Source organism: Ambystoma mexicanum, chromosome 13, assembly GCF_040938575.1.
Source record: "Ambystoma mexicanum isolate Mex_15411 chromosome 13, UKY_AmexF1_1, whole genome shotgun sequence".
Classification (NCBI taxonomy): domain Eukaryota; kingdom Metazoa; phylum Chordata; class Amphibia; order Caudata; family Ambystomatidae; genus Ambystoma; species Ambystoma mexicanum.
The window spans coordinates 62,803,465-62,824,501 of NC_090938.1; the positions used below are offsets into that span (position 1 = coordinate 62,803,465).

Here is a 21,037-nt window from a genome sequence, read left to right on the forward strand (position 1 = left end):
ATCTGAACACTCTCAACATCCTTGCCCCTGCCATGAGGATCTGTCTAAAACCTGCCACCAAGAACAGCTGGTATGACTCCGATCTAGCATCTCTGAAACGCAAGTGCAGAGCTGCTGAACGGAAGTGGCAGACCTTGGCTCATCCTCTGACAAACCGGCCTGTTGCCTTCTCCAAAGGCAATATTGCTTCTCTAGCTGCACCAAAAAGCGGGCTGATTTTCCCTGAGTGGGTCCCTGCTTCTATCGTACCTACTCAATTCTATCCCTCTTTTGACTTCCTCATCTGTAGGCTTGGGGTCTCTCCTCTCTCTCACCTTCACTACCATCTACAGGCTCCCCCAGCCTATCTCTCTCTGCCTCTCCTAATGGGTCAACCTCACCTCGTCCCTCATGACCTCTTTTTCAAACTCCTCACCCACCTCGACTCTTCTGAATCAGCCACGTCAATGTTCTCTGAACTCTGTGTATAACTGGGGGTGTGGTAGCCGCCGATAAAGTTAGAACATTTCTAAGTGTAGAATGTTATGTTATTTGCGAGAAAAAAAGATTATGTTGGCGTTGATACTGATCACCAGAAACCCAGCATGCAAGTAATGCACGTCTTGCTCACACGCGGAAACAAAACAGGACTGTCTTTTTAAATGGATCACAAAACTATTATAAAGCCCATACATTTGGGGACATGTGTTTATTTACATTTAATGGAAGTAGAAATCAAATTAACATGGTATAAAACCAACTGAGGTAGTCATTGTCATTATGAATATGCGGGCAAAAAATGGAGACAATATTCATATCCATGTGTAACCACAGCGTAACTAAGCATAAGTCCTAGACTAGGAGTGGTTAACAGTACTGGATGTGGCAGGACATTACTCTTATCATGAGACAATCATTCCCTGACATTTAAATCACGAACAAAGAGTAATCCATTCTTTACACAATTTTTGTAAGACATTTGTGGGCTTCAATACATCCAGTATTGGATAAATACTTGTGGTAAAGTTAAACAAAAGGTTTTAGTACATTTTGCTGAAGGACACAGTTGTTATCTGTGAACATGTTGTTTTGCTAGACATGCAAAAAATAATACTACAGGTCCAATGTCAAGGGAGCATAAGCCTGATTATCTGTTTGGAAATAGAACAAAACCTTGTTGTTTATATTCAAAATGTTACACATTAAATGGGTAGTGGCCAATCCTTGGTCTACTTCAGGAAGAAAACTTCCCGGATATTGAACTGACAGCAGGTGGCACCTGCTACAGTGACGTTTCGGCTTATAGATGGAGAGCCTTCTTCTGGGCCAGTTGGATTGTGACATCCTGTATAACGTGAACAAAGAAACAGAGTAAAAAATCTACTTATGTTGGAGTATTGCTTATGGGGTATTAAAGCAAATAGTGCTGGGTCAGTAGATGTTAAAAGAATAACATAATTAACACATATAAATGTGTGTACTAAAACAAGAGGGATAAAACATCTAACCTTGCGTGAGTCTGGGCTGGGAGTGAAAGGAGGGAGATGATGCTGAACTAGAAGGGATGAGGGGAATCCCAGTCTCAGTAGATGGGGGATCCCTTATTTAGCAGTGTGGTCTTGGTCAAATATGTCCTAGGGTGAGCCGCTGTGTTGGCTGGAGACAAAACACAAAGCAGAAGTTCTGTTACTGTGTGCAGTGCTTGCAAGAACCTCTAAATTGACGGTGTAGGGTAAAAGTAAACATTCTTACCTAACCATAAGGGTAGCTGCTGTTATGGAGGGATAGATGAATATCCAAGATGATTGGGTGCCTGTGCGTGGCCAGGGTCAGTCTGTATGCAGGGCATGGATGTTCGTTTTATGTTGACTCCTGTAACAAGATGGAGTAATAGTAATAATAATAATAATAATAATTTAGCATTTATATAGCGCTACAAGCTCTCAGGCATCTGAGCACTCCTTATTATTACCCACAGTGTGTGGTGCTCATTTATCGACCTCGGAAGGATGAAAGGCTGAGTTTGGCCCCACCGGGATTCAAACCTGCGGTAGCAGGCTCTGCACAGATGTCAAAGCGAGCGCTCACCTCGCTGTGCTATTGGCCCGGCATGAGTACCATTAGGAAGCAGCTTGGGTGAAGGGCAAGAGTCCTTTCATGCTATAATTGAGATTGCTGTGAAAGAGCGTTATCTGGGCATCCAGAGCTGGGGACAGGGTCGGGCGGTGGAGAGGGCGTGGGGCAGGTGCGCTGCATCCTGCGGCGGTCGTCCTGGAGGGCGCTCGACAGAGCCCTGATAGTGTAGAGCCGGAGCGGTGTGTAACGCAGTGTGCGCATGTGCTAGGGATTAGTATATCACCCAGAGCACGGCCGTCGGGTGGATGGTGCGCATGCGTGTTAGTGTAGTGTACGAACGCATTGTACGAACGCATTGAGCTGCGTTCCACTGTCCTCCAGGAGGGAGACACTAGGATTCGTGTGCGCGCAGGTGCTGGGAGACTAGAGTTTAGCTCCCCCTGACGTGGTGGCAACGTTAGAGTGTGTAAAAATGTATGTGTGCGCCCGTGCCTTTGTGGGCGCCTAGTGCTGAGCATTCTATACATTAAAGTTCAAAGTAACGCTAGTATGTATGCCTGACGGTTGCCACGGGTAAAAAGAGGCACGATGGTAAAGTAGTGCCAAGCCATCTCTGTGAATGGTGAGTAAAGAAGTGCTCTGGCTGAACAGAGCCTGCCTGGATGGGTGTGTACATACCGTTGAATTGAGAAGGTATGTAAGGGGAAAGAGTAGAGAAAGAATGCTATAAAGAAAGGCAAAGCAGGTGTGAAGGCTGTGTGCTGCCTTTCTAAAATGTAGTGAGGAGTGACACGAAGTGGGGCTCCGTGGTGAATATCTAATGTGGAGTAGTTACTAATAGCTACCCCGAGCTGCCGGTAATTGAAGTAGGTGTTTCCCTGGTGGGGGGGGGGGGGGCGCAGGGCGTCGGGAGGAACAGAATTGTGTGGGCCCTGATGTAGTAGGGCATATACTGGCTGCTGGCCTAGGGTGTGCTTCAGTGAGGCCAGACTAATGGTGGAAGCCCTGATTGAGTTACTTGGCCAGGAGGATACTAGGGTCCAGGAGTTGAAGGGTTCAGTTGTGATGGTAATTTTCTAAAGGAGAGACTTCATTCAGGCCATACTCAATTGTGCGCAGTTTGAATATCCACCATGCCTCTTTATAATTTAAGGCGTTTTTGATGTTGGAGGTATTTTGAATCTTGTCAAAGACCCACCATTTCATCTGGTCTTGTGTATGTTGAAGTTCGATGAAGTGGGTAACCAGAGGTGCTGAGATGGAATGGCACCTTTATTTTGGAATGGTGTTCCCCGATGCGTTTGTGCACAGGTCTTGCAGTTTGGCCCACGTACCGGAGGCCACACGGGCACTCGATAGCGTAGATCACATTAGGGGTCTTGCAGTTAGTGAAATGTTCTGTGACTACCTCTCTCTCACTATTCTTCCTTCCAGACTGACCCATTCAGCTGGAGACGTTCCTAACTCTAACCCAGTCACCTCCCCCCTCTCCTGGTCTCACTACTCTCCTCCCGCTTGGGGCCCCTCAGTCCTCTGTCTGTGCCACCCTCGGGACAGTTGGCCTCCTTCACTGTCATACGACCGATGAAACAAGTGTCGGTTGCTGCTTTTGCTTCCACTTTCATCCCCCCCTCCCAACCCTCAGTCTGACTCTCCCTCTGTCCTTGCTAACCTTTACCTCTCCATCTTCAACAGCCCCGATATCCTTGCCCCTGTCATGAGGATCTACTGATGCCTGCCTTCAAGTGTAAAGGCTGGTATGAGTCTGATCTAGCTGCTCTGAAACATAAGCGCAGAGTTGCTGAATGGAAGTGTCAGACTTCGGGTTCATCCTCTGACAAACTGTCCTGCCCCAAAGGTAATACAGTTTTTCTTTCTACTCCAAGAAGAGGGTCCACATCCAAGCCAACATCTCTGGAGCCAATAACAACAGAGCAGAACCTTTCCAAATCTTCAAGGAACTTGTCAATCCAACTGCAGTCTATGCTTCTCTCCTTCCTTCCCAGGCTCTTTGCACCACTTTTTATCTCCCATTTCACAATTAAAACTCAGGATATCCTGTCCTGACTCTCCACCACCCCACCTCCACACCTGCTCTCCTGCCTCCTTTGGTCCCCTCCCTCCATCCCCCTCACACTCCTCTCTCCTGCCCATAGCACCTGATGAGCTCTCTAAAGATGTCCACTCTATAAAGGTGTCATCCAAACAGGTGCTCCCCTGCTCTTCTAGAACCATTATGGACAACATCCCTCTTGCCAATTTCTGTAACCACTCCTTCACCACTGGCTCTTCCCTTCCATCCCTCAAGCACTCCCTTGTGCACCCTCTCCTAAAAAGACCTGTCTGTTGACCCCTCCTGCCCGGCTATCTATCGCCCCATATCCACCACCCCCTTCCTTGGTAAACTCTTGGAAAAGTTGGCCCTCCCCCAACTCATCCTTAATCATGAACTTGTTGGTTGTCTCCATGACCATCAATCTGGATTCCAAGCACCCAGAGGCATGGAAACTGCTCTCCTGAACACCCGTGAAGACATGCTCGCAAATCTTGACTCTAAATCTCCTGCTGTGCTCATTCACCTCGATCTCTCCTATGCCTTGACACAGTCACCCATTCTACCCTCATAAAACGGCTCAGTGATACCCTCGGCATCACGGACCGGGAACTGGATTGGCTAACCTCTTTCCTCTCTAACTGCCCTTCCCAGTTGGAGCTGTGTCCTTTCTCCTCCACCACCTCACTATCTACCTGTGGTGTCCCCCAGGGCTCTATCCTGTCGCCATGACGCTTCAATATCGATCTGGCCCCCCTTGCTCACCTGATCTCCTTTTCTCCTAATTTTCAGTGTTATGCTGATGGCACACATATTACCTTCAAAGTTCCCTCTACTACCTCCTCTTCCTCCACTAGTGCCCTGCTTCCCTCCTAGCCTCTGGCCGCCCTCCTTGGGCCCGCTAGCCTCACCATCCTGTGAGGCCAAAAACCCTGGTCTCATTTTCGACTCCTCACTCTCCTTGACCCCTCGCATCTTGGACCTTGCCAAGAAGGACCACTTCCTTAGAGGCATTCTCTCTTTCCTCACATTTCCCCAGAAGCTCAGAGCTCTGGTCCTCGCTAGGCTGGACTACTGCAACAGCCTCTTCCTCAATCTCCCCATTTCCTCCTTACGCCCCTTTCAGCTAATCCAGAATAGGCTGCAATACTTATCCTTGGCCTCAGGTCCAGGGACCGCATCTCTCAGCCCTATGATCTTGCCACTGGTGTCTGGTGCCACGAGGATCAAATTCAAGACCATCAGCATCATCCACAAGGCCTTCTGGGGCCCTGGACCACGCTATTGCCAACTTTCTCTCCCTAAATACTTCCCTGCTAGAGCTCTCCCCTCCTCTAACTCCAACTCTCTGCTGGTCAAACCCTTTTTCAAGCAAAGAGCGGGCGGGGCAGGTCTCTCTTCAGCTGGTGCCTCTCTTTGGAACAGCCTACTTGACCCTCTCCGACTTGAGCCGGACCTCCTTAAGTTCGGTAAACTTCTCAAAACTCTGCTTTTCTCAACCTCTTTCCCTTCCCTGCTAATCACCCAATTGCCACTGAGACTGGTGGCCTGGATCTTCATGAATCTCACAGGTTACAGGCCCAGCCCGGTCGACACCAACACTCCCCTCCCCCCAGCACTGCCCTTGTGGGCCCCCTACCTGGCAGCTGTGCATCCCACCTTGGGTTTCCACTGCCCAAGCACTTAGCGAGCGGCCTCGTCCCCTGGCACCCCTTGGCACTTGCCTGCTGGGCTGGCACTTCCCTGCTGGGCTCTCCCCAGCACTTTCCCATACCTTGCTCCCCCCACTTCCCTATCTCCTGCACTTCTCTTCAATGCACTTGCACGTCTGAATGTAACAAGGCCTAGTAGAAACATGAATGTATACTTACTGTTGTTTGCCATTATTATTTACACACCTTGTTCCCTCCCAACTTTGTTTTGTGGCACCTAGAAACACCATTCTGTTGTAAAGGCGCCTAGCAAATGGACAATAAATAAATGAAATAAAAGCTAGGGGGCCCTACTCAGGGCTTAGTGGATGCAAGGGTCTACTGTGTCTAGGGTCCCTTACTCCTCGCTTTCTTTGGACTATATGTACTGTGGCTATCAGTACATATTGTCAGTACTAACATCTAAGCCCACTGTGTAGTGGGCTTAGATGTTAGTGGTTGGGATACAGTGGATATTCGTGGACCCCGCTGTCTATATAAACTGCTTCCATCTTGTATTATGTGTGCCTAAAGTACTTTTTCACCTGATAGGTATTTTATGTGTTATTTTAATACTGGATATATTTATTTTCAGTTCACCAGTGTTGGGGGTTTTCTTTTGGTTAACTGTGGGTGGGTTAACTGGCCCTACCTGCCAGACCGCCTTTGCTCCTTTTTTTTGCCATTGGCTAGGTGGCTGTGCAGAGGCCTACATAAAAGAAATCCTAACATGCATGAAGATGGAATAGTGGCCTGTTGGAGCTTCTGGAAAAACGTGATGAGCAAGATGGACACCCCCAATCGGGCAAAAAACAAGGGGGGGGGGTCCTGGGAGTCCCTCTGCTGGACATTCGACCTGGTTACGAGAGCCTTACCCAGATTTTTTAGCGCACTATCTTTCACAGAGGAGAAATATCCAAAGCATATCAGTCTTTGTCCTGCCCAGGCAATTCTCCTCTGAACAAGAGCACCAACAGCAACCACAGACATGTGTTTCGGTCTGGTTGGACCTCATCAGTAGGGTAGAGTTGTGCCTCTCTAAGAATAGTGAGCAAGGGGTTTGTTTGTTGGATTCCCCCAGTAACTTAGGGTGAGACTCAAGGTTACTTAAATTATGCAAAAAACAAGGGAGGTCCTGGGAGTCCCTCTGCTGAACATTAGTACCGGTTACGAGAGCCTTACCCAGATTCTTTAGCTCACTCTAATGTCTGGCAGAGGGACTGCCCAGACCCCCCCCTTGTTTTTTGCACCCCTAATCAGGGCCACCACAGACTTAATGAGGGACCTACTTGCGCACATTTTTGCTGCATTTTAAGACCCTTTCTACAAAAGACTGGAATAGTCAAGGGCACAAAAATGGTGCCTCAGGATTGGTAGAGCTCAACAAGGTTCGAAGTGAATGGGTGCTATTGGGAACTGAGTTTCACCACCGTTATGTTTTACTGTTAATGGTTCTACTTCTTTTTACAACTATTCTGACAATTGCAGCACATTTTCTTTGATGCACAGTGTGAAAAACCTGAAGGCGCTCTCATAACTACTCCCCAGGGATCTTCTGTTCAGGTGGCCAGGGAAGGGACATCGCTTTTGCATTTCGACTCTGTGGATGAGCTAGCGAGGGAGGATGACCTTGGCGGAGGGCCCTTGGGATTTGGGGAGAGAATGCCAGAGGGGGAGACACAGTATTCCCCCCTTTCCTGACATTAACTTATCCAACCCTCCCTCACTCTTTGTTGGATATTATTGTTCATATCCTAATGCCCCCTGAAGTTATCCAAAGTACTGCGAAGAAGATGCCCCAAAGAGCAGTACAGACTTCCTATAGGAAACACCACTGTAGTAGTGGGACGAAGAAGAGGGGGTTTGAAGACTACAGGGCTGAAGGTCAGGCATGTCCTGTTAATTGGATTAATTGTGATAAGGAAATCGAGCCTGAGACTGTACACCTACAGCCTGTTAGAGGCTCACAGGTGTATAAAAGGTGGAGACCACAAGCGGCAGGGAGAGCGAGCGGCCTGTTCGAGGAGAGAGCAGCAGGATAGCCAACCCAGCCCACGGGAAGCCGGAGGAGAACGGGATGCCGAGACACTGAAGGGCGGCACAGTGAAATAAGGTGTCATTGCGTAGCGAGGGAGCCGTGTCTCCAAGGAACCGGGGAAGGCTGGAGAAGGCTACCATGGAAAGTACTTGTCCCTTTGCTGTGGCCAAGGACTGCTCGTTCCCCTGAATGGCTGTAACCTTTCAGAGTTGTCTGAAGGGCAGGCGGTGAGACCCTGACCGCATATCCCAGAAAGCATCTTACAGAGTAAACAGAAGAAAAGTATGTCACAGCCGGTGAGTTTCAAGAGAATGCAAGAAAGCCTGGTGCGCATATGAAAGTGAAGGAATTACATTGTAGCGGAGTAGGAGTGAACTAAAAGAATGAATTAAGACAAATGCAATACTTGAAATGGATTTTGCAGAAACATTGTGTCAGAGTGGTCATGCGTAAGCGGTAGGTGTTCAAAAATCTCTGATTATCAAAGGACCTTGTAAAAGTATCACAAAATAAGAATACTATGAATACGTGTATGAAAGCTGTGAACGAGCAACCCGAGGGAAGCCAGTGAAGTGTGAGCAAAATGCTAATCAGGCAAAACAAAGCTGTAAATGAAAGTCCACCAAGTACATTATAGAAAGGGAAATCCTGAATCCAAGAACTTGAGACCCTGTAATTCGCCATGATGGTAGAAAGCTGGGTACGGACAACTGGTTGCTTGACCTATAACGGGTGGGCCGTGCGGCCTGTTAACTGCACCTAGACCAGGACACCCCAACAAATCCAGGAGAAGTGTGAAAGCAACTTGGAAATACGATAAAGCTGAACATTCAGTACCTGAAGCTTGGGGAAGGGAACCCCTTTGTTACTTTGGAACATTGTTGTTTTGTGCACCAGAGTTTGAAGCTTAGGTAAGGAAACCCAGGAGATCCTTTGGAACATTGTTGTTTTGTGAAACGGTGCATAAGCTTTGGGAAGGGAACACTAAGCACCTTTCTGAACCTTTTGGCTGGAACTGTATCCTGAACTTGTGAAGGCGGCTAGAGTCTGCTCCAGACTTTATGTTGAACGCTATTTGAGTTAGAACATCCCTACACCAGGCGCACAACATCATTGAGCTATTCGGGCTCCAGCTCCCCCACCCCCGAAATGTGACCTATGGGGCAGGCATTCCGTGCTGACCCTTTAACAGTTCAAAGGATCAGGAACATAGTCCTGGGCGCATTTTGTTTCTTCCAAGGCAAATCTACAATCTGCTCGGATGATCTAGCACTGTCCATTTCCTGAGTCACAGCCCCCTGAGACACACACTTTGCGTCCCTGGCTCTGCAGACAGTTCCGTAATGAACTCGACAACACGTTTCTTTTGTCATCAGCAGCATAGCCTTTCTTATGCATGATATTGAATTTCCAACTGAAAGACCACCAGTCACCTTGCAAATCTGTGACAGTTCAATCGAGCCACACAATAAAGCACCCTTTGAAATGTGTCCATACCCATAATGTCTAATGGCTTGATATGCTAAGTTTGCTTTGATGTCCTTAGTTGAATGTTCTTAAAACCATACATAACAACTTGCTGGGAGGTTTGTGATGAATCTCCAAACCTAAGTGAGTTTATTACACAACTTCTTATTGTGTGTCTTAAAGCGCTGAAAATAAAGTGGGTAAATAGATATTTTGCTTTTTGCATCTTATAGTTTTTTTGTTGGCTCAACATGCTGGTACGAGGATTTAATTGTTGTCATAATGCTTTACGATGCAATTTGTGTATTTTGCAAGTAAACTCTATAGGACAGTATTATTTGGACCTTGATACCCAAAACTTAAATATTTGTTCCAAGTAAAGCGTGGAAGAAGGTGGCTGTGCCCAAATTGCAGAGTGGGTTACAATCCCTGCTTTGCTGTTTAGCGTAAGTGTGTGATCATGGGCATATAATGTAATCTCACCCTGACTTCAACTGCAAAAATTGGAGTGCTTATAAGTGATTACATTTGCACCCTTTCAATAGGACAGATTTAATAAGTGTAGAGACACATTGGTATAACCTGGTGCTCCTCTGCTAGTCGCTCCAAAACGGTCACATAGAATTGCATTTTTCTGCACTGGCCCTCCCCCGTCTCATTTCACTTGATTTGAGGGGCAGATATACAGCCTCATTACAAGTGTGCCGGTGCTGTAACAACGGTGCTGGTAAGTCTTCCGGCACCATTGTTACTGGACCGGCACACTACGAGTCTGCTGGCAGGTGCCGTTCCGCCCGCCTGTCAGAGTTTCACAGAAGCACCCGTGGTCTCCATTCCCATTTAGTCCTATGGGACTGAAATGGGAGTGGGGAATTACATTTTCCGGCGCCTGACTTCACGGACCGCCGGGGCTGTAATGCCCCGGTGTTTCCGGTAAGTCAGGCGCCAGACAAATTAGCAAGTCTGGCGACAAGCTGCCGGTTTTACCTGGCACAGTTACCGCCAGACGTGTAATGAGGCCCGTAGTCTTACCAGCCAGTCAGTGCACCAGAGATTTTAGTATAGCGGACTAACTGTGGTTGAACCAACATTACATTTTCTCCCCGTTGCTCCCTGCCACTGAAGTTGCTTGGGCCATCCAGAGTACTGCTCCACACGCTTTAATGTCCTGTAATGCTATGATATTGAATCTTTCATTTCACACCATCTGCCATTTTCACACTTTCTAGGACCTCCAGGATCTGCAAGAAATACGGTAAGGGGCTAATGCAGTAGCAGAAGGATCAGGCCCAGATTGCTTTGTTACAACATTGATGTGTGCAGATCTTAAAAGATATGACTCTGTATGGTAAACGTTTTAGATATTTTGTCAGCTTTGTGGAGCAGTGGTTATGTGTGTTTCAGGTAGCTAAGGTACTCGTTTGTGTGATTGACAACAAGTTTAAGCGTTTTGCTTCTTGTTTTTGCCACCGACTCACCAGAGAGCCAAAGACCATAGGAGGGATGGACCAAAGGTCCAACTCGCAAGGGAGCCAAGGACCACAGTAGAGTTCATAGTAGCCAAGGCCAGAGGAGCAATTGACCAGAGAGGTTACCTTTTACCTTAGTTTTACTTCATTCTATTTTTAATTTTAGCTGTAAGCCAAAACTATTGAACTGCAGTATAATTAGACAGAGATGACTTGTGAGGAGAGCCTCACAGCTTGAGGGCGTTTGGTTATTTACAAGCCCACTGACTGCCCATGGCCATGCTAATCCTTATGGCCAATCCCACCCACTACCTGCCCCCTCCCAAAACACATCCTCATGGGATCTCTTTGAGCTAGCTTTATCAAGCATTAACGTCAACCAATTCCCTTCAAATGTTATTTCTAAGTAGTCATCTGAGAGTTAATGGCTTCAATACAGTTGCAAATGGCTTCTTGTGTAATAAAAAAGCCTCAACCAAGTGCGCCATCAGCCACCTGATGTAGATGAGTCCCATGCACTGAACTCCTTTTAAAAACAAGCGATCACAAAGCCAACAGTTTTGGGTTGTGGTATTCGAAAGGCATTTGCCAGTCAATACCATCATATGCATAGCTAATCACTCAATTGTTCAGCCGTAGCCATCTTTGGCGAGGTAATACCATTAGATTAGTGCCTATCCCATACTTGCACAAAAGCTCAAACTCGGGGCTTTGCCAGTGCTTGTTTATTATTCCAGGCAATGTCTAGTCTAGCCACAAAGCATTAAGAGACATTGTAGATGGCAAACCAAGGGTCAGACCCCATCCGGCACAGTCCTACCCTCCCCCATCCCCCACTCCCTCCTTTTCGGATGCAGAGTACCACTAGTTTCAACTTCCACCACTGTTCTGAATACTGCACTTTTAACACGAATAAGCAACTTTCTTGGCACAGGATGCAGCGGCAACTCTATTTGAACTTTCCTCCTCACTTACAAACTATTTTTATATGAAGTTGCAAGGGCAGCGAGTACGCGGGTGGCCCGTGCAACCCCAGGAAACGCTATTTTCAAGAAAGTCCCTATTCTTAGAATGGGACTTTTTTGTGTTGTCACTGCCCCTCCTCCCCTCCCTCCCCTTTATACCCCCCCTAACCCCCAATCCTCTAGGTCCCTCTGGGAAAACCAAAAGTTGGCAAAGTTGAGCAGGTGTTGTTTTGCAATCTAATGCAAGCTTTGTATGGAATTTAAATGCACTGTGACGTGCATCCGGAGTGATGGTGCAGGTCAGAAGCACCAGAGTCTTGAGTGATGATCTTCGATGGGATTGGGGATATGTTATGAAATGCAGAGAACGGAGGTCTGCTCCCTTGAAGTGCTTTGTGGAAACATTAGTTACGCAAAGCATTTCATTGTTAGCACCTGGATTCATATGCATACATTTTTAGGAAATTGAACTTGTGATGTGGGTTTAGTACTTGCATGCCCGGAGAGTGATTGGAAGGGTAGGGGGCACAGGAGACAGCTCATTTTCACAGCAGTCCTCATGTGGGTGTTTTCAGATGTAAAGTCTAAAGGTGAGAGTTAACTGCCTGTAACATTGAAGCTGCACTAGAATAGTCTCATTACAATGCGTAAAGAAGTTAGATGCCCCAACACAAGTCATTTTGCCACTCCTCCACCGTCTCTGAAATTGGTGCTTCTCCCAACATTTGAAGGGTTAGCCTGCCTACATTTGAGCCTAGGTGCACCCCTCGATGTGCGCACTTGCATTCTGTTAGGCAGAGAGGTGAGGGAAGCTTTTCCCGAAACTTGCGGTGCTAAGGTTTTACTGTGTTTGTGCAGAAAAACGTTCTTGAACAAATGCAGTAAACCTTTCAAGCTGCTACTTTCAAGAAAGACTTCCATCGTCTCTTGTGCTTTAAAATGTACTATTTGATCGTTGATCCCCACACCAAACTATGGGGGTGGGGGAGGTTAGAACAGTGGGGGCAGAACCTCCAAGTTTGCCCCAACTATTTTCTGAAGTGGCCCCTTCCATCACCACTTAGCACCCCACCCCCCTCGGAATTTAGCTTTTGTTGCGCCCATCCCTTACACTACATTTCTATATTAGACGGGCAGGCAAACATAGATTTTGACACAAACAGACTGAGTTAGATTTACGGACTTGGGGCCTCGTCACGAGTTGGGTGGTAGCCCTTAAATACGCTGGTTAACGCTATTGGCGATGCATATAGGGGTTGACCGAATCACGATTTGGGCTGCAAGTTGGAGTTTTACCTACAGCTTTTTGCTGGAGGTAAAAATCGTCATTTTCTGCCCACGTTCGGTGCTATTAGCGCAGATCTAATGGCGCTGAAAAACGCCATTGGGCCGAATGCACCCAATGGGAAAAGGGGATTTACTACCTTACCGCTACTTGTGATCCGGCACTAATAGCGCTGGATCGAGTGGGGCTAACGCTATTTGCGTTGGCAATATCCCAGTGCAATTTCCGCTGGGATACCGCCAACCTCGTGAAGAGGCCCTTAGACTTTTCCTACCTTTTTTTTGGTAGGGCTATTGCCACCATAGCTATAGGGCAAGTTGGGCATTACACCCATCCTGATATTTTAATAAAGGTTTTCAAAACTGTTAAATCTGTTGTCTGTGTTATCTCTTGATACCATGCCTGTCTCAAATTAGGTATTCCTCTGCATTTTACCGCTCTATAGAAGTCACAGCTACATTGTATATGAAATTTGGTTAAATGTAGCAGGGAGGGCAGCGCGTTTGTCTTGGAAGTAAGACAACGCAGGGCAACACAGGTTCGAATGCCAGTCCCGCGATTAGAGACTGGTCTCTTGTAGGTTTGAATATCGGTCCTGCGATTAGAGACTGGTCTCTGGTAACTAGCGCGTTACAAAAGATTAATTAATTAATGTTAGGTCAACAAACCTCGCAATATGTTAGCCTGGTTGGAATCCAGCGGGCCTAATTCAGACAAATAAATATGGAGGGGCTTTGGGCAACACTAAGAGGGAAGCAAATCCATTCTCCCCCGATTTGTGGAAAAGCTGTGATGCTCTCATATTAATTTTAAATGCATAGATATGAGAGTTAATAAAGATCCAGGCCATTCACAAAGGATGCTATTTTAACAGCACTTGGTAATGTGGGATTTTCCCTTCTTTATACTGGACAAGTCGCAAAAAGGAGCCTTGGTGATTAGTTCCTTGAACTATTATAAGACTCTGCTGGGGATATTGAAATTTAAATGATTAGCAAACACCCAGTGGATCTAAAGCGATTGTACATGATCCCTTTTTCTACACCCAGAACTGGTCTGCTCTCATGAGCCTTCTGTGGTTCGTAGAGCAGAGAAATCATTTTCAAATTCTCTGCCTCATCTTCAAATGCACCCACAAGACCTCTGCAGGGCCCCCCTAAGGGTAGGATTACATGGTATATCCCAGGATGGAAACCTGGGCTGAGGGGGATCAGAGGGAATACATTTCCAAGTCCTAGTCCTGAGGTGCTATAGTTCTCTACTCTGTTCAGGTGTGTGTTGGGTGTGGCTTCCACAGGTTGAAGATTAATAATAAGTGGTGATTGCTTTAATAATGGCAATATATATGTTATGGCTGTGAGAATTAAAATGCAGTAGAGGATCAGGAAATTCGACTGGCAATTGGAAATAGCCAGTGACACCTGCTACAATCGGTGGCAACCTGCTACAATGCAGGCAGCAAAACTACCAAAGCCATATCCTTGGTGGTCACTTGGCCAGCACTTATTTAGGGGACTTTAATTACTAAGGACCTATAGCCAATATTCAGCAGGGTTCATAGGGTTAGGGGCATTCTCAAAGAAGCTCCTGCAATTTCCAAAATCAACTGAAAAGTCTAGCGCGATATCTACACAGACGTGAGTTTCCTCCAGCTCGAGAGCAAACAAGGTGTGGCACATACCCATGCAAGTAGGCGATGTGAAACCTGCCAACATGTGCACAAAACCGGCCATACCTACCTCGCAGAAGCAAACCATACAAATACATGGGGCATACAACTGCGAATTCTCCAATATTGTGTACCTCAACTACTGTCTGAAATGCTCTCAAGGAAAATATGTAAGCGTGACTTGCCAGGAACTGCGTCAGAGTGAAACTACACAGACGTATCGTCTCAAACCACAAAACAGAAGCACCAGTCAACGCTTGAAACAGAATGGGCAGATGTATTAGAAGGTGGCCAATCAAACACCACAGACAGAAGCGCATGGGAGCTCCAGCACTTAAGATGCTCAACCAAAAAACAGGTCTTTTTCCTAGATCTAGGATTCATGACACTCTATGGCCATCGTTGCACGTGGACCATTCAGGCAACCACATCAGCCGTGATGAGACAGAATGAGCGAGGCTGCAATCCACCGACGATTGCAATCTTGGCTGTCGCTCCCCACATGATCGGCACCCTTTCTTGAGCATGCGGAATACTGATCCAAAGAGTGGGCTTGTGACGATATGACTAGTGCTCTGCAGAAGTGCTGGGATGAGCAATGGCGTTCTAAACCAGCATGCTCCCAATCATTAGGGTGAAACGGGCACAGCATGACAGGTGTACCTCCTTTGCCGCTTGTGGTATCAGGGGCGAGGGCAGGCTAGACTCTTCAGGTGGGATGTGTGCTAGGCCAGAAGGAGTCCAAACATTAGTACTGTACTACCCACGTAAAAGGAATGTCCAACCAAGATTCTATAGAAATAGGAGACTCTATTTAAACTGAATTTATAAACACACCAAACAAAAACACTGTAGCATACACCTGTAAAAGAAGACACAGAATATACATTTGTTTTAATAAAAGGGTGCACTCTGGGTCTGAATTGTAAAGTCAATTTCAGTAGCAAAGTACAGTCCCATGAAGAGCTTTGCATTGTAAAATGTGGGGCCTTGTAATTAATCACGGAGATCCTATAATTAGGTCAGGGGATCAGAACTACTTGAAATCCCTTCTAGACTTGTTCTTGGGGCTCGACTGCATCGAGCCGGGCTTCTAGGCACTTTACAATGGGTCGGCAGCTGGATGCTTTGAGTCGGTAGTTCCCAATGGATTGCTGGTGTCGACACAGTCAAATTGGTTCAAAGTGGTTGAGCGATGTGGTGCTATTCTGTAGTGATAGTCGCCTTCAATCAATCGGGTCTAGAGCAGATAGACGATGGTCCAGTTGGTGTCCCGAGTTGGTCAACTCGGCCTGAAAGGTCAGATAATCCGATGGGGTTCTTCATTGGCAACGCTTCAGATGGCTGGAACAGAAGGATGCTATTGGCCGAGTCAGTGGATCACAAAGCGGTGTTTCAAAAACAGTTCCAGGTGTTTGCAACAGCTCAAAGTCTTTTTGAAGGGTTTATGGCCTATCCATCGAATTTTTAGCCTCGAGGGACATTTCCATCGATTTTTATTTTTGTTTTTTATTGATTTTCTTTTGTTGTTGCAACAAATGTATTTTTGAATGGGGGGGTCTCCCTTAACCCCCATTTTTTACCCTTTAAAACCGACCCAAAAAAAACCCCTTGCCCCCTCAACATGCATTCAGTGCATATTTTTTCGTTGCAAACCCCTCGATGTAAATGCATTCGATGGAAAGACTTTCGATGGATATACTAGATACCGTTTTGAAGCAGTTGAGTTGGACAACTGGCTCAAAGTGGACAAACAGTGCCCAGGGCTAGTTCCAGACTTGTGGTTGCTGGGGGACACTGTCAGGAGAGTTTAGGTACCAGGTGGATCCTTGCTCTGCCCTTCTCGGCCAATAAGTTTGCCAGAGAGGACTCGCAGGTTCATTGGTTTCTGTGGCCACAGCTGGCAGTAGCTCTTGTCCAGTCAGCGGCTCACCCCAAACGTTCCTCTATTATGGTTGGAGGAAAGGGCTTGCTCCTAGTCTTTATCTTCGCCTTTCCGGAAGAGGACTTTGCGGCAGATGCTTAATCTGTAAATCACATTGATGAATCTGGGTGGGTGCTATTGAAAAAAACAGTCAAAAAGACGAAAAATGTTTTCAATATAATAGTAGGCTTGATGTTTAACCTGCTTTTCTACGTACTGGAATTTCCAATACAGGGTGTTTTTTTTTTTTTCTTAATGTGTTTATTATATTTCTTTCCACCGGGTTCATATAAAAAGCCACGTCACAACTGTAATGGCCAAATGCGCTAGTACCACTGAAGACCATGGACCAGTGGCTTACTGAAGATCCCAACACATAGATTTGTGTGCAATGTTAATCCTGGGTAGTTTGTATAACACATCGATTAGATTACTAGCAACGTTTTCCCTCTGTAGGAAGGGATGGATGGGTCCAAATGTAGCAGAGGGAGGGCTATCAGGTAATATTATCCCCACCAAAAATATCGCCATATATATGGTCGTCGGGACTGCCATAGGCGATATTTTTTAGGGGGATAATTTGTGGGGGTGGGGGTTGCGTGGGTGTCCCCAGCACATTTAAAAATAATGTGGGGGTTGCAGGATATTTTTGCGGGGACATTAACGGATGGAATCGAGGAAGGGGAGGGAAAAGCTGTTGACGCAAAGCTAAAGGGTGAAAGTGAATACCAAGAGATAATGTTGGCATCATCCTTACATCTTTCTGCGTAAATGCATTGCAAGTCCGTCAGCGGAGAATGTGTACATTCTAATTGATGACTATGCAGCACTATTCCCAATGAGTATGTTTGAACCTTTATTGTAGCAACAGGATATGGCACCCCAAGAAAAGAAATAATGTAGCCCGTATTGCTAGATAATGTAATTTGAGTCTCTTATAGTCCTTAATCACATTGCAAGAGAGGCCGCTGTCTGTAGAGGTTTGCCCCTAGAATGAAGTTAAATTAATCAAATGATTCAATGCAACACATGTTTTCTCGGTCCTTCTTGACCATCATCTTCCAAGAGAATGTATCCATCTCTCTCTCTCTCTCTTTCTTCCTTGCAGCCTTAACTGGACGCATTCTGCCGGTGTTTGAGCCTCAACGTGACGGTGAACGAACCAATTATTTAGCAAAAGATCGCATAAGGTACAATCACAGAGGGAGCCTGTGGAGACCTTTTGTACCCGTGTTGATTCACTTCCAGTACACTCTCCAGCTAACATGGCTCTCAAGATTGAGAAGTTTCGGAGCCCCGGGAAAGGCTATGGTTTACGCACCAAGGTCCCGGTGTCGCCGGGGGATGTGTTGTGCGTTGAAGAGCCCTTCGCCTACACCGTCAACCATGCTGGCTGGGGGAATGTGTGTGAATTCTGCCTGTGTATGAGAGACAAACTACTTCAGTGCTCGCATTGTAAGTTTGCTAAATACTGTGGCAGACAATGCCAGAAGGAAGCATGGCCAGATCACAAAAGAGAGTGTAAATGTCTGAAGGGAAGCACGTGTGATGTGACAACACATACAGTAAGACTCGTCGGGAGAGTTATCTTTAAGCTGCTTCAGAACAAGTCTGGTGGGTCAAATAACCTCTACACCATGTCGGACCTTATGTCCAATTTCAGCGGTCTGGGCGAGGCAATGAAGGCGGAGTGTGAATATTTTGCAGAGATTCTGCGTCTGTATTTGAGACCGGAAATCCCTGATCTCTCCCAGTTGCCGATTGACCTGAGCTTTCCAGAATACTTTGCCAAAGTCTTCTGCAACCGGTTCATGATCATCAACGATACAATGGAGAACGTTGCCAACGGGCTCTACCTGGACATGTCTCTCCTCAACCACAGCTGTGACCCAAATTGCACTGTTATTTTTAAAGGCAGTCACTTCTACCTCTGTGCGAATAAGAACATGGAAGCTGGCGAGGAGCTCACCAAAACCTACATTGACCCTCTGAACGCCACCGAAGAGCGCCAGAGTCAGCTGAGGCGTAAGTACTGTTTTGAGTGTGAATGCCATTACTGTCGGACCCGGTGCCAGGATGAGCGCATGCTGGCTGGTGACCAGCAAGCGTCTGACGAGACGAAGGCCTTGGTATCCAGAGTTCAGCCGATGCAAACGCAGAGGAAGTGGACTGAGGTCCTGGAGCTGTGTAAGACCCAACTGGAAAAGAACAGTGGGCGTCTTCCAGACCACAATATCTACCAACTTAAACTCCTTAGCAGCGCCATGGATGCTTGCATGCCTTTAAATCTGCATCAGGAGTTCTTGGAATATGGCATCCGGACACTGGGACCGTATGAACTGTATTACCCAGGGTGCAATCTGATGAGGGCTTTCCAGCTACGAAAAGTGGGCTTGCTGCAGAATGCTATGAGCAAAAGTGGTGAAGGGCTTGAGAATTTAAGCGAGGCCTTGCGCATTCTGAGGTTATTCTATGGCGACGATCACAGGCAAACTCAGGAGCTGATTCAGGTGTTAACAATTCTTCGATTGGTGGGACTCTGTAAGAAGAACCCCTTTTCCGGCTGAGCAATATTCTTTTAATCATTTATTTTGTTTTATGAGACACCAATACATACAAAAGACGTCAGAGCACACAATATTAATAAACAATGCCTACGAGCAGTCAGTTATCTTTTCTTCTAATTCTGAAACTGCATTCCAGAATCAGCCCCACACTTGGAAAATCACCATTCTAATAATAAGAGCATAACCAGTGGTTTTGTAGCATGCATGTTAACCCCACAGTGGTATATTGGTGCTGTGGAAAGATAACCCATGTTTCTGATGCTTGTTAATCTGCTTAGAATGTTACCCACCCCAATGGTACTCCTTTTATCGACGTCTGAAGGATGACGGTCTGAGTGGAGCTGCTGGGATTGGAACCTGTGACCATGAGGTCAATCACGGATCCCTGTGGTGGATGCATTAGTCCACCGAGCCACAGACCCAACTCTATAAACTTTGCAGGAATGGCATCACTTGGAAACGTCCCCAGAAATGGCTTCTGGCGTGGATACCAGTGATGTGTGGGCCTGGCCTGCCTTTATATACAAAGGTCGAAAGTGAAGGGCAAGTCTGACAGCATCCATATCAGCCATTCATGACACATTGTGGGCGGATGCAAGCCATGTCTGATGCCAACACTACATAATGTTAAAAGTATTTGTACTGCGCACCGTCACCAACGGAATTGGTCCCCAGGCGCATGGGGGCATGTAAGTCTTGTTAGGTGCACTACAGTTCTGCAAAAGGGAAGAGGCAGATATTTAATGAAGTGTTGTCATAACTGGGTAATGTTGAAAAGGGTCTACTGTAAGGACCAGTGCCATCAATCATGCCCGTCGAAACTTCAGGTAACCGAAGGCTGTCAAAACCAACATTAAGAAAGTGACCTGGAACCGAGGTACAAGAAACCTACATTTGGCAAAGCTCCAATCCCATTCCTTCATGGCATTTGGTCCAATATGGTATGTGCACCTGCAAGAGATACAAGGTTAGCTGAAGATCCTTGTGGCTTAAATGAAATGACTTCTAGGGCATGAGTAAAAAGGTTTCATGCCAATAAAATTCAGCTTGAATTGCCCTTTAAGCTCGCCAATACCTTTCACTTACATGTCTTTGTTTGCACCATAAACAGACCCACACTGATGGGCAACCGGTAGTGGATTACACCTATGGCATTTTATATTACAAAAAGACCATCCATTAGGATTTTTATATTTAAAAAAAATACCGTAAGAGTTAAAGTCTGTTAGTTATAAACTGTAAGCTTGAATTGCGGCACACCTGAGGTTAGGAGGTCTAGTCTCCTAGGCTGGTTCTTGTGCCTCACTCATTGACGCACTGCACCATGAGGGAGAGCCATTCCACTCATTGGTGTAGGCCACTACTCCTAGATGCGAGAAGCGGAGTTTAGGTCACTAAAACTCTTAAAATATCAATTGTAAATTGTACCGAAAAAAATGTAAAAAGAGTAAATTGTAACTAAGTTTGTGCTCACCTTCTGTAACAAGCGCCACAATGCCCATGGGCTGTTGCATGCTCTACAAATATGAATAAATAAATATATAAATAAATAAGGAAAGGATGTTTAAAGTCTATGCATGTTGAGTTGGAATAGTTGCGACAAGCAGGAAGAATGGGGCCCGAGCGGAGCTGGTGGTGTAGCTTGGGAGGGGGCAAGTGAGAGTGCAGCGGAGCGCACGCATTTGTGATGTCAATACTGCTGGTCTCAAAATGTGCCCTCGCCACTACCCCTTAGCGAGCGAGAATAGACTCTTGACAAGTAAGACGTGATGTGCTGTGTGCATGTGGAGAGCTGAGGGGGCGAGTGACTTTTAATGCTTAACTAGTAGCTGGCAACCTGACATGTTTACCCCT

The 21,037-nt window shown here is 46.4% G+C and overlaps 1 pseudogene; it reads left to right on the forward strand.

Moving 5' to 3' along the window:
* The window catches only part of LOC138520865 (histone-lysine N-methyltransferase SMYD3 pseudogene), a 31,118-nt pseudogene extending 10,377 nt beyond the window's left edge, over positions 1-20,741 (forward strand).
* Positions 20,742-21,037: the final 296 nt, after the last annotated feature.